General features: G+C 38.6%; 1 long non-coding RNA gene across 2 annotated transcripts; it reads left to right on the top strand.

Annotated features, from left to right (window-relative positions):
• Positions 1 to 796: 796 nt before the first annotated feature.
• Positions 797 to 3,807, top strand: LOC124168446. 2 transcript variants are annotated; one of them, XR_006866935.1, is made up of 2 exons: positions 797 to 1,045; positions 1,883 to 3,807. It is a non-coding gene; the product is annotated as an uncharacterized LOC124168446 (long non-coding RNA). The 2 variants fall into 2 exon arrangements; XR_006866937.1 differs by lacking the exon at positions 797 to 1,045 and adding an exon at positions 1,054 to 1,761.
• The last annotated feature ends 7,710 nt before the right edge of the window (positions 3,808 to 11,517 follow it).

The following is an 11,517-nucleotide window of genomic DNA, read 5'->3' as shown; positions in this document are numbered from 1 at the left end:
TACGGAATCGTCAGAACACGATTGCTTAAATGTTCACTCCATTCAGAGGGTAAAATAACGTCTGTTACGGTTCATATTGTGAAGCGATACCTCTGGAGAAATTCCTTTCTGAATAGTAGTACTCAATGATATTCTACCTATCCCTTAAGTGTATTCGTCCAACATAAATATACGACTCTTTCAACACATACCTTGAAAATTCAGCATCCATTTCATAACAACGGTTGTTTACTTACAGACTTAACGCTTTTTTCGTTCTTTTTATACGTTTCCTCATAACAGGCATATATTATGAAACAAATAAATATCATCACGTTAAAAAAGCGTAATTTTTATGGAATTTTGATCGCATATTGCAAAATGTGTCCGGAAAAAAATGACAAAATCCGGAGGTTAACAACGCATTCCGCCATATTAGGCCTTGAAACAGTTCCTACAATTTAGAAGGGTGGTCTGATCCATGCTCAAAATAGTAGGGAGAAATTCGGTAAGCTTGTAGATGGAGTTGATTCCACTAAGAAGGAGGTACGTTTAAAAAACGCTTGGAGGTTGATTTCCCCCTAGTAACGCGTCACACAGGAAGAGTCGTTCCTCTAGGAACGTCTTAAAATACGGCCCTAAGGGCCGTATTTTTAAACAATACTCTTATCGCCGGAGTGGGATGAGAAAGAGTTGTATCTCCACCTACTATTCGCAGTCAAGAACGTTCCTACAGCAACACCAAACTCTTCCTCTTCGAAGTAGTGGGTGTTGAGTTGATCGCTGAAATTCTCATATCTACGTCATGCTTTGTGTGACGTTTGCTGCCCACAGTTCATTGCGGCAAGAACGCATCAACAAAAAGAAGATCGCTTTTATTAATAAAACTGGAGGACAACAAGATGGACAGGCTTACAAGGGAAGAGACGAAGTTGTTGATTGGCGTCATAACTAGCGTCTGGAGGTGTTGGAAAGCAAGAAGACGGATGCATTATGGAAGGCGAAGAAGGCGAGAGCCTAGTTGAATGTGCAGGACGAATTTAATTCAAACGAATTTGTTCGGAAGGTAAGTATGTTTGTTTGGAAGTATGATGGTGATAAATGCATTGTCTGATAGTTGAAAAGATTTTTGTTTCAATGAACAATTAATTATGAAAAATGGTTGCTGACTGATCGCTAACTATTTATCAAAGTCATAATTTTAAAACTATCTATAAATTCGGAGACATTTTCATGAAGAGCCATTCTGCGATTGCGACTATCCATGCTCGGCAGTTCGCGAGACAACTTGCTCATTTTCAACAAAAATCTAACATAACTCGTGTAAGTCTGTTGGTAACATCGACGTAGCTCATTCTAGGTTCGTAGCTAGTTCATTGGTTTTGGGGTTTAAAAACCGGTGAAAAGCTATAACTTTTTTTTAGATTCTTTGCTGAAATCCTCATAAAGTGCACTTTGGTGGTAGATTGCAAAAAACCTTCGTGATTATGTCGCGGCCAGAGATTTTCCACGAAACGTATTTCCCTTCATTTCCAATACAAGATTAGACGTGATTCGCGCCATGCGATACAAGTAAATCTTATTTTCCTGCGCCGAAATCAAAAGCTTCACAACAATAATTCCAAGTTAATGGAATGTTAATGGAATTATTATTGTGAAGCTTTTGGTTTCGGCTTGTAGCGGCGGGGTAGGGGTAACAATTAAAACGACTCCGCAATGGTGGCGGAGTTGCTGTAATTGTTATTTAGTGGCAAAGTAAATAAATTCGTGAATATACGTAGTGTACGTGTAGCATTATCAATTGTGGCTGTAGTGATGGATATTTATTTTTGGTTTGGTTACAAGTCCAGTGATATATTTTGTCGTAAATCTCAATGTAACGGATAATTTTTCTATCTCACAGCGTACCGCCAAGCAATTGAGGAAGAGTTGCGATAATATCAAGATGAGGAAACGGGAAGAGCTGGCGAATGAAAGGCAGGAGATGATGAAGAGTGGTGGCGGACCAATGACACCCACCAGTAAGGAAGATTTGCCACCAGAGATGGAAATAGCCTCGCCGTCCGTCTCCTACTCTCCGGCGAATGCTGGGGACTCTGATGCGTTGGCGGTCCCTAGCGTTTCCCCGGTGGGTAGGGATGGGACCTTGGATTGTTTGCTTCCTCTCAACATTTCTGAGATATCAGGCAAGTTGATTAAAAAAACGGGTATGTTCCTATCATTATTAAAGGGAATTCCTTAGTGTTGCACTGAGATTATTATCAAGTAAAATATTATCATGTTGCATCTGTCAGTCAAAAAATATAAAATGTGTACAGTACCATGATTGTGCTTAAAGGAATACAACTTCGTTAAAGAGAAATTGACCTGCATCATACTAGCCTTTGTGTATTGTGTGGTTATTTTTCTGTGACCTTTATAAAATGTCATTGCATATCCAATATAATCATCATGGTTGAAGTTAAGTTGAGTTACTTGATGCTATTTCCAGGAATTATGTCACATGATTTTCATTAATCAACGTTATACTTTCTTATTTTTCCTCTGAGTTAAATGACCACCATCGAGAGGAAGCATACACTCCGAGGATGCAATCTGCAGGGACTTCTTGCAGTACAAAAAGGGCATAATTAATCAGGGAAGCGGCCATTGAGAAGGAGATGGAGGCTAGGCTGGGACTCATGGCATCTTACAATGAAAAGTAGGATGCCATCCAGCGGATCCGGAAGAGGGAAGCGGAGATTGCTTGTGCTATTAAGGAGCAGGAACTTGCCAATGCCAAGGCTGCTGGAAACATCATCCATATGGAGGAGGAATTTAAGAAGTGTATCCAAGGCATACAGCTTCAAACAGAGGAGGCGAAGTTGAAGCGTGTGGTATTTGTTATGATATATTTTGCTTGGTGTTGCTTGTGCTTTCATTTTAAAATTCTCCATTATCTTGATGTTTTTAAAGTCATTAGCAAATGATTATCTGACAAAGGTTATTCAGGGAAAATATATTCATTGCAATTACCTAATTTTAGGGATAATGAAAACAAAATAAATGTAGTTAGAAGTTTGATGCACGTTTCAGTTTGAGCCTCTGCAGAATAGGCAAATTAGTGATGGGAATTCAAACTTAAAATACTGGTACTAGCCTTAGGCTCAGTTTATGGAGGCTTTCAATTTTGAAACCCAGTGTGATAAAATTGAATCCATGCAATGCTCTTTGAAATGAATTATTACAAATGAAGATATTAAAAGCATGCGAATGATCATTGTGTTTGCATATGGATATTAAGGTATAATGCATGCTTTGAGAGACCTAATTATGCCTGTATTATTGCATGGAGCTTATATGTATCATATGCTTATATGCCACTTCTTTGCAAGCTTTCAGATACTCCTCTATGAATTCCTCCTCTTCCTTGACATTGGTCAGCTCCTGCTCCTGCTTCTCTCTCCTGGGCTGCTGGATACCTCGATGTCATGAAAGATGCCATAACTCTGCTGCCTGCTTCTATGCCTTAACCTGAACCATTTCCTGTGGTGATGGTGCCCTCTCTGTAACTGGAATGAGAACTTCTGCACCTGCATGGCTTTTCCCCGCCTTCATTACTCCTGCCTTTCATAAGCCATATCCCATCTCTTCCTCATCTAATTCTGCACATCCACCTAGCAATTTTGCCTTTTTTGCATTAGCTTTTGCATCGTCTTCTTGCTATCGGAAATGTGTTTTGTGATTTTAATTTCAGTGCCAGCCAACAACTTTGTTCTTCCTTAGTAAATTTCTCTTGTTTTTGTAAATGTGTTTAATTTTCATTTAATAAAGCTAAATTCAATTGAACCTGTATAATGTTATTTAGCTGCATTTCCCAATCCCTATATATGTATATCTTTCTTTCAATCTTTTCAGGTAAAATGATGACATAGGTAAAGGCAAGATGTAATGTAGTATGCATTCTTTTCATACAGTGAGTGGTCAACATCAAACGTGCAGTATGAGGTTCAAAATGAAGCAATTTTTTGGATAATTTTAACATGTTGGTGAAGGTAACACGAACTAATGGTTGGAAAAACTTTCGTTTAGCAAATTAAGTGAGTAATATTTATCTTAACGTGTAAGTTATTACTGCCTCCAGGTCAATCATTGCTGCTTTATCAATTTTATAGTTGCTTTCATGTAAAATTGTAAAAGACGTTTATTCATACCACCCATGAGTGAAAATAATTTAGTACTAATCAAGTAGTATGCTTGAACAATTCCACTAATTAGTAATTTCACTGCTTACTCAAGGCATTACTGCCTTTAAAGGATCAAAGTTTTTTTAAATTCCATTTTATATTTTAAGTAGTATCAGTCACATATATCAATCGTCACTGAATATGAAGGTTGATTGAGTATGCCTGCGGACTTGATTCTCCTATGTACTAGTGTTCCATTGCTGACATAGAATTCCTTATTTACATTCTTGATTACTTGCTCCATGTTGTAAGATATTAATAGCCAATTCAGAAGATGAATAACAGGGGTAGGCCTTCCATTACCTTACTCTGTAATTCCTTCCTTCTATCAGCCCTTCCATCAGACAGTCATGTTTCATTATCTGGCTGATTACCACTCCATTTTTTAATTAAAAGTGATTCTTCTAAGGTTAGTTCAAATATTTATAATTTTAAAATAGAACTGTTTAATTTTATTTATTTCTTGAAATTACATTGCTAAAATCCAATTTTTTGGCATAATTATTATTATCACCCATGCATTATTAATGATTATTTATGCATACCATTGTATGTATGTCCCTACAAATATGAAATGGGTACTTTGAAAGGGCCTAACATAATGAGATAGGGTATTAAATTAGGAGAATGAAGTACCCGTGACAAGAGATAACTCTACCTATCTTCATGTCGTTAACTGTATTTATACATTGTAAGGGACATGCAAAGGAAGTGGGAGTCTTGGGCAGGAAAGGAAAATGAAGGAACTACCTATATGGATTTTCATTGGAATAATATAATTTTATTCAAGACTAAACAAGACCCATTACAATGGAACAGTACAGTATGGAGGTGTGTTTCGGAAGAGCTTTATGTATCAGTTAGAAAAATACACTAAAGGGATAAGCAGAATCCCATTTATTAAGAAGTAGAATTACTCAGCAACCACGGTTTGCCTCAGCTTGATATTTTCAAACCATAATATGCCTTGAGATGAAGCTGCCAATTTCAACATAAGATACGTTGTGATAAACTTGGTAAATAAACATTTACATACCTTTACGTTTAATGAAAACCATATGATCTATTCCGGTTTCCGTACAATTAGCCTAACTCTCCCCCCGAACTCACAGTCGGAACATAGGTGCAGTCGATACCACCCAATACGTACACTCTAGGAAATCGACCTTTGTCATAAAAAGATGTCTTACATCTAGCAGTATTTTCCTCTGAAATTGGCAACTTATGTTTACAATTGTAACGAGGTATCAATGCCACCAGGTCATTACTGATGCTCTGTAACGGTTACCAAATATTTTGAACTCAATACCTTATAACACTTCCCCTCCAAATGGAAAATTTTCATTCATACAATTTCCAAACTAAGGAGAAATCATACCTTAATTATTCTCAACACCGTCCCCTGAGCAACTCCGGGTAGATCGCCACAAACGAGATTTAATACTGTGTTACATAATCAAAGCGATAATATAAATCTTGCGTAAAAATACCACATACCTGGAATGACCCGGAGGCATAAAACCTAAAGGCAATTAGCAGTTTTAACATATACGGAATCGTCAGAACACGATTGCTTAAATGTTCACTCCATTCAGAGGGTAAAATAACGTCTGTTACGGTTCATATTGTGAAGCGATACCTCTGGAGAAATTCCTTTCTGAATAGTAGTACTCAATGATATTCTACCTATCCCTTAAGTGTATTCGTCCAACATAAATATACGACTCTTTCAACACATACCTTGAAAATTCAGCATCCATTTCATAACAACGGTTGTTTACTTACAGACTTAACGCTTTTTTCGTTCTTTTTATACGTTTCCTCATAACAGGCATATATTATGAAACAAATAAATATCATCACGTTAAAAAAGCGTAATTTTTATGGAATTTTGATCGCATATTGCAAAATGTGTCCGGAAAAAAATGACAAAATCCGGAGGTTAACAACGCATTCCGCCATATTAGGCCTTGAAACAGTTCCTACAATTTAGAAGGGTGGTCCGTAGCCTACGTTATTCATAAGGCCGTCCAACGTGAGCTGTAAACGGGCAGAATGAGCATGTCTGGAGTTAGTTCCAGTTGTCGCCGCTGGCGCTGTTTTGAGAACAAAATTCGTATGGGAATGAATGGCGAACATTTGAAACAGATGCAATTTTTGTCAAAATTAGTTCTCTTTTCGTGATTATGCTAACATTTACCATATTTATTTAATTTTGGCCTTTATTTTTTGGTATTTTTCACGGAATAATGTTTTCAAAATTATAGGCATTTCCGACAAAGTGATATTTTCCTAAACGCAGGTCCTGTTACAGTGTCCGTTTCTTTTTTAGCATAATTGTCCAGAAGTGGCCTCAAAAATTTTTATAATATTACACGAAGCAATACCGGGTTTGTGCATTGCTTACAAGCAAATTCCTTCAGAAATCTTGGTAAAATGAATGTCAGTAATTGCTCTTCAAGTAGCTGGCGTTGCAGAAAGAGTATTGCCCGAATATAAAATTTTGCTGTCAAGTTTGCGCACCGCTTACACTGGGAAATATATAAAGTTTTTGCTAGGATAACGATCTATCTATGATCTATTCAAATGGTTCACTAATAACAGTGAGGGAGCACTTTTTTGACATGCGGCGAGAGGTTCCAGACACCCTATACATTCAGTTCTCTCCTCTGCGATTCGGACTAGGTAACCCGCCACGAAAGCTACTGCAGCTTCTCTCATATATATTTCAAATATATAAGCGATGGTCACTTGGGGAAATTTGTTAATAATAATTAATTAACTATCAAATAATTAATCAGTCGACAAACACTTTTTCAGTAACCTTACCTGGAATAGGTCTACTTAATATCTCGAGAAGATCTTCCGGTTCCGTTGCAGGAGTTTCATGGCCCTTAGAAATGCTATTGAGTTTCCTGATAAGCAACAGTGATTTGCCATCTTCAGAGTCATTTACTCTATCGCAGAGAGGTAGACAGTTTTGAAATTCAAGTTCTTGGCATGTTTTCACTGTTTTCCTGCTGTCGGTAGAGTAACTTGACGTAGTCACTGGAAACGTTTACTCCGTCAGATGTCAGTCTACGGTCAAGAAACTGATTTCTCGTGTTCTCAAGGGTGTGACTAAAATCGTAGCTAAGAATAGAGGCCGAAATGGGGCCACAAGGCGCGCAATGGAATACTGTCTTCTGAATTAACGCAAATGAATCCTTTCTTCCACTCATCAATTCGAACATACTATGGTGTTTACTCTTTGGCCATCTGTGAAAATTCCCACAAAAAATGTAATTTAACTAGTTTAATAGAGGAACACGTTTTGCTCAATTCCACCCAGTTTTCTTACAATTTTACACTGTTTCTTGCGGAAAAAAATGACGTGATACTTGCCAGGACCCCCCTCCCCTCCACGTGAGATTGGGTGAGAATCGGTTCGACCCCCTTGCCCCTGAACGATTCACGCAATCAATGAGTACCCCTTACAGAGAGATAGAGTGGTACGCATAGGCGGATCCAGGGGGGGCACAGGGGCACGTGCCCCCCCCCCCCAGATCCTTTGAAATATGCTAGATTTTTAATGCGGTCCCAATATCATTTCGCTTGTTTTGTATGACGAGGTATCCTTGTGCCCCCCCCCCCCCCCTTGAACAAAATCCTGGATACGGCCTTGCTTGTGCCCCTCCCAGAAAGAAATCCTGGATCCGCCCCTGAATTGGTACGGCAGTTTACATAACAAAATCCGAAATCAAGAAAAAGCGGTTTTTTAACCCACAATGTCACACCTTGCTTTCTTTTCTTGTGGTATGCTTTCTTTCCTTTTATAGTGGTACGTCATGTAGTATATCGAAACCTGCTGCGTGAACGGCGGTGATATATCCATGAATTTGCCATGAGAAAATATTCCCCTGAACCGGGAATCGAGGCTGTGATCTTGGATTTCCAGGCCACTGAGCAGACTTTCTTTGATTCCCATGGCAATAGGGTTGTTCAAGCCTATCAAAACGGTCTAAAAAAACGAATGTATATCACTTCTGATGTAATTTCATTTTGATTGGGATGAATGACAGATGCGTTGAAAAAGTAATGATGGAATTATTAGCAATCAAAATTCGAACAATTTTAAACGCCGCCAAAAACGGTCGGCCATCTTGAAATAGAGGTGATGACGACACAAGCCTGTACGGCTGGCCTGTACCCTCGATCGCTCCATGCCAAGCTGAGTACTCTGCATGCCGACTGGACATTTGCCAAGGTTATTCCTTATTTTGAAATGGCCTATGTTGTGCATGAAGCTTCCGGATGGATCAAGGCGACATGAAATCCATTCTTCAAGTTAGGCAGGCAATGTATGTAGCGTTGACAGGAATTGAAAGTTTTGTATTGCTGCATTTGCTAGGAAACTACGTGCAGTGAACTTTCATTGTGCTTCTAGTGCAAGTGAACACAATTTGTGCCCTTAATGTACCCCTAAGTGAATGATTGCATATAGACGATGAAGTAAAGAGTGAAGTGAGTTGTGAATGTAACTGCTTCGACGAAATTATTTATTTCTTCCATGCTAGTTCAATCAACCCTATACATTTCGATCTAAGGTATCTAACTATTGCCTAGGGGATATTTTTCATATTTGAGCTAGTTGTACTTTAGGGATACATCGAACGCATATTAATTTTCAATCGTTTGTTCGCTTCTAAGTTCCGTTTGATTTTATTACCTATTCATTTTGAGCATTCACGAGTGTTTACATTTCACGAATTTCGTTGCGCTGTTGTTTGTTTTTGTTTTGGTCATATTTTGGTTACGGTAAGAGTACGGGTAAGAGTAATAGTGAAATTCGAAGTTTTTTGATGTTACAATAACCGGTTTAGCTATTTGTTTCAGCCTATTCATTTCATTGTCCTCGAAATGTCAATGTGAAATAACGTAAACTGATTCTAAGTCGTTAGTGAGAAGTGAGGTGTGGATAATCTTTCGAACTTCAAGGAGTGCAAATTCTTTGAGCGTGTGCATAGTGATTGGAAAACCGATTATCATGTTTTATTAGTGTTTTATATTTATTGTGAGTCAAGTTTTTCATTGAATCAGTTGATTCGGAATATATTCGAATAATTCGTATCAAAAAGACAACTCGTGAAATGTGTACGTTGTAGTGCTATTTATGATATGATGAGCAATAAATATGTACAAGTAAGGGTAATTTTGCTTATTATTACTCTTATGAAAGGATAAATTTGGATTTTCTTTAAACATTGATCTGGCGGCAGACGCTGGAGATCTTGAAAAAAAGTGGAATAACCCTGCTGAGCCACTTAAACAACACTGCAGTAGGGCATCTACAGGCTTGTGACGTCACACATCAATTCAAGATGGAAGTAGGGCTTTTTGGCGTAACGTAAAATTTGTCACTGTTTAAAGCCTTCTCTAAACATGTACAATTAAGAAAATAGCATAATATTATTGTCATTGCTCCTTCTGAAGCACGATCTTTCGATTTCTTAAATAAAAAAAATATGGTGAACAACCCTATTGTTCCGAGGCTCATGGTACAAGATGAGAGTGGTGGATCTATGGGGAGGGGAGACGCTTAGGAGTCGTAACATACGCTATAGATAAAAATTGAAATTTTCATTTGTCACTACTTTGACGTAAAGCATATAGCTAAATTTTCCGGTAAATTTACCAACTATAACGAGTCAAAATACAAATTATTTGTAACCTTATAGGGCCTATTTTAACGCTTTGGAACTGATAAAACGATCTACTACACCTGCATAATATACTGTCTTTTTCATCAAAGAATTAGTCTAAAACAGCCGTTTTTGAGTCTGGAAAATCCTTACTTTCAAAATCCCCGAACCCCCCTTCGCCTAGGGGGAAATTCCCGTGGTTGTGTAGTAATTCACGAAGATAGGCCCACCACCTAGTTGGTGCAGATCTATATCCGTCACTGCTAGATTTTAAACCCTTGTGGTTCGTCAAGGATGTCAACGCGGGAAAAAAGGACTTCAATGAAGCCGCAACCCAAGACTAGAGCTAGGGCGTTGCAGGGGGCGTGTGCCTCTGGCGAAGATTTCAGAGGGGAGCAGAAAATTTTGAAACATTTATTACAAAATTTATTTAACTTTCATAATTAAATTAGTTGGCCAAAATAATTAAAAATCATTTTAAACTAATATTAATAAAAGTTCTTCACAGCATACATACGGCGAGTGATTTCAACTAACGCACCATAAAAAAATGGATTACAGAGGTATTACATTTTAGGGGTGGAAGAGAGAAGGGGATCACGGGAGGGATAGTGGCAAACTGATCGTTGCACCCCCTGACAAAAGTCCTAGTTCTGGCCCCTTCACGACCGGTTAAGAGTCTCAATCCTGCCCTAAAGACGCGCATGGCGGTATGACCGCAGTTCGATTCCTGGTTCAGGAGATTTTTTTCTCATGGCAATTCTTGTATATTTGATAAGTTTTGGTTAGTGAGTAATCATTTCCATCGAAAAATGTTTTGCAATAGGGTCCAAAATCAATCGCCTTAGGACTAATTTTCTCGAGACCTCGTTAATATAAATATCCTCGCTTTTTCTCATACTTCATTATTTTTCCCTGCAAAACACCCTAAAGGTGGCTTGCTGGGTATTATGTTGATTTACAAGTATTAGAAAGAATTTAGAGCCTCTCTTAAGATAAAAATAACGTAATTTCATCAGTTCCGTTGCTATTTCCCGTAAGATCTCATGTAATTCATGTTCTCAAAAGAGCGCCTCTACCGGCCGAAGACTCAACTACGTGCGCTGTCCCAGCTTTTTCCCGACGTTGGACGGCCTTGTATATAACGTAGGGTGCGGTCCGTTGAACGCTACCAATGCTTCGGAGCGCCACCAAGCGGTCCGTTATTCGCTACGGAGCGCTACAGGTTAGGCTGTGACGTCACGGCAAACGTCATACACCCGTTTCCCGCCTCGCTCCGGACCAGCTCCAGACGCTCCCCTGAAAACTTGGGTCAGCGGAGGAGCGAGTCAATTTTTGGCGGAAATTCGAAGGGAATGCACTGAGGCAATGGAGAGTTTACTCACGTTGCAGATGATGGACGCTGAATGTGGACGCCTTTCTCCTATATAAGTGACTACGAAGTAACGGAGTAGACGCACTTAGTAAATAGATGTAAATTTAATTGTGATTTAAATAAATATGTAGCAAGAACTAAATATCGACAAACATTCTCGTATCTCCCCCAAAATGAACTCAAATGTCTTTGGAAGCAGCCTTTACATACAAAAGGCAACAAAATTATTAAAAGGGGCATGTAATATAAAGAAAGG

Source organism: Ischnura elegans, chromosome 1, assembly GCF_921293095.1.
Source record: "Ischnura elegans chromosome 1, ioIscEleg1.1, whole genome shotgun sequence".
NCBI lineage: Eukaryota > Metazoa > Arthropoda > Insecta > Odonata > Coenagrionidae > Ischnura > Ischnura elegans.
This window is presented reverse-complemented; position numbering and strand designations above follow the sequence as displayed.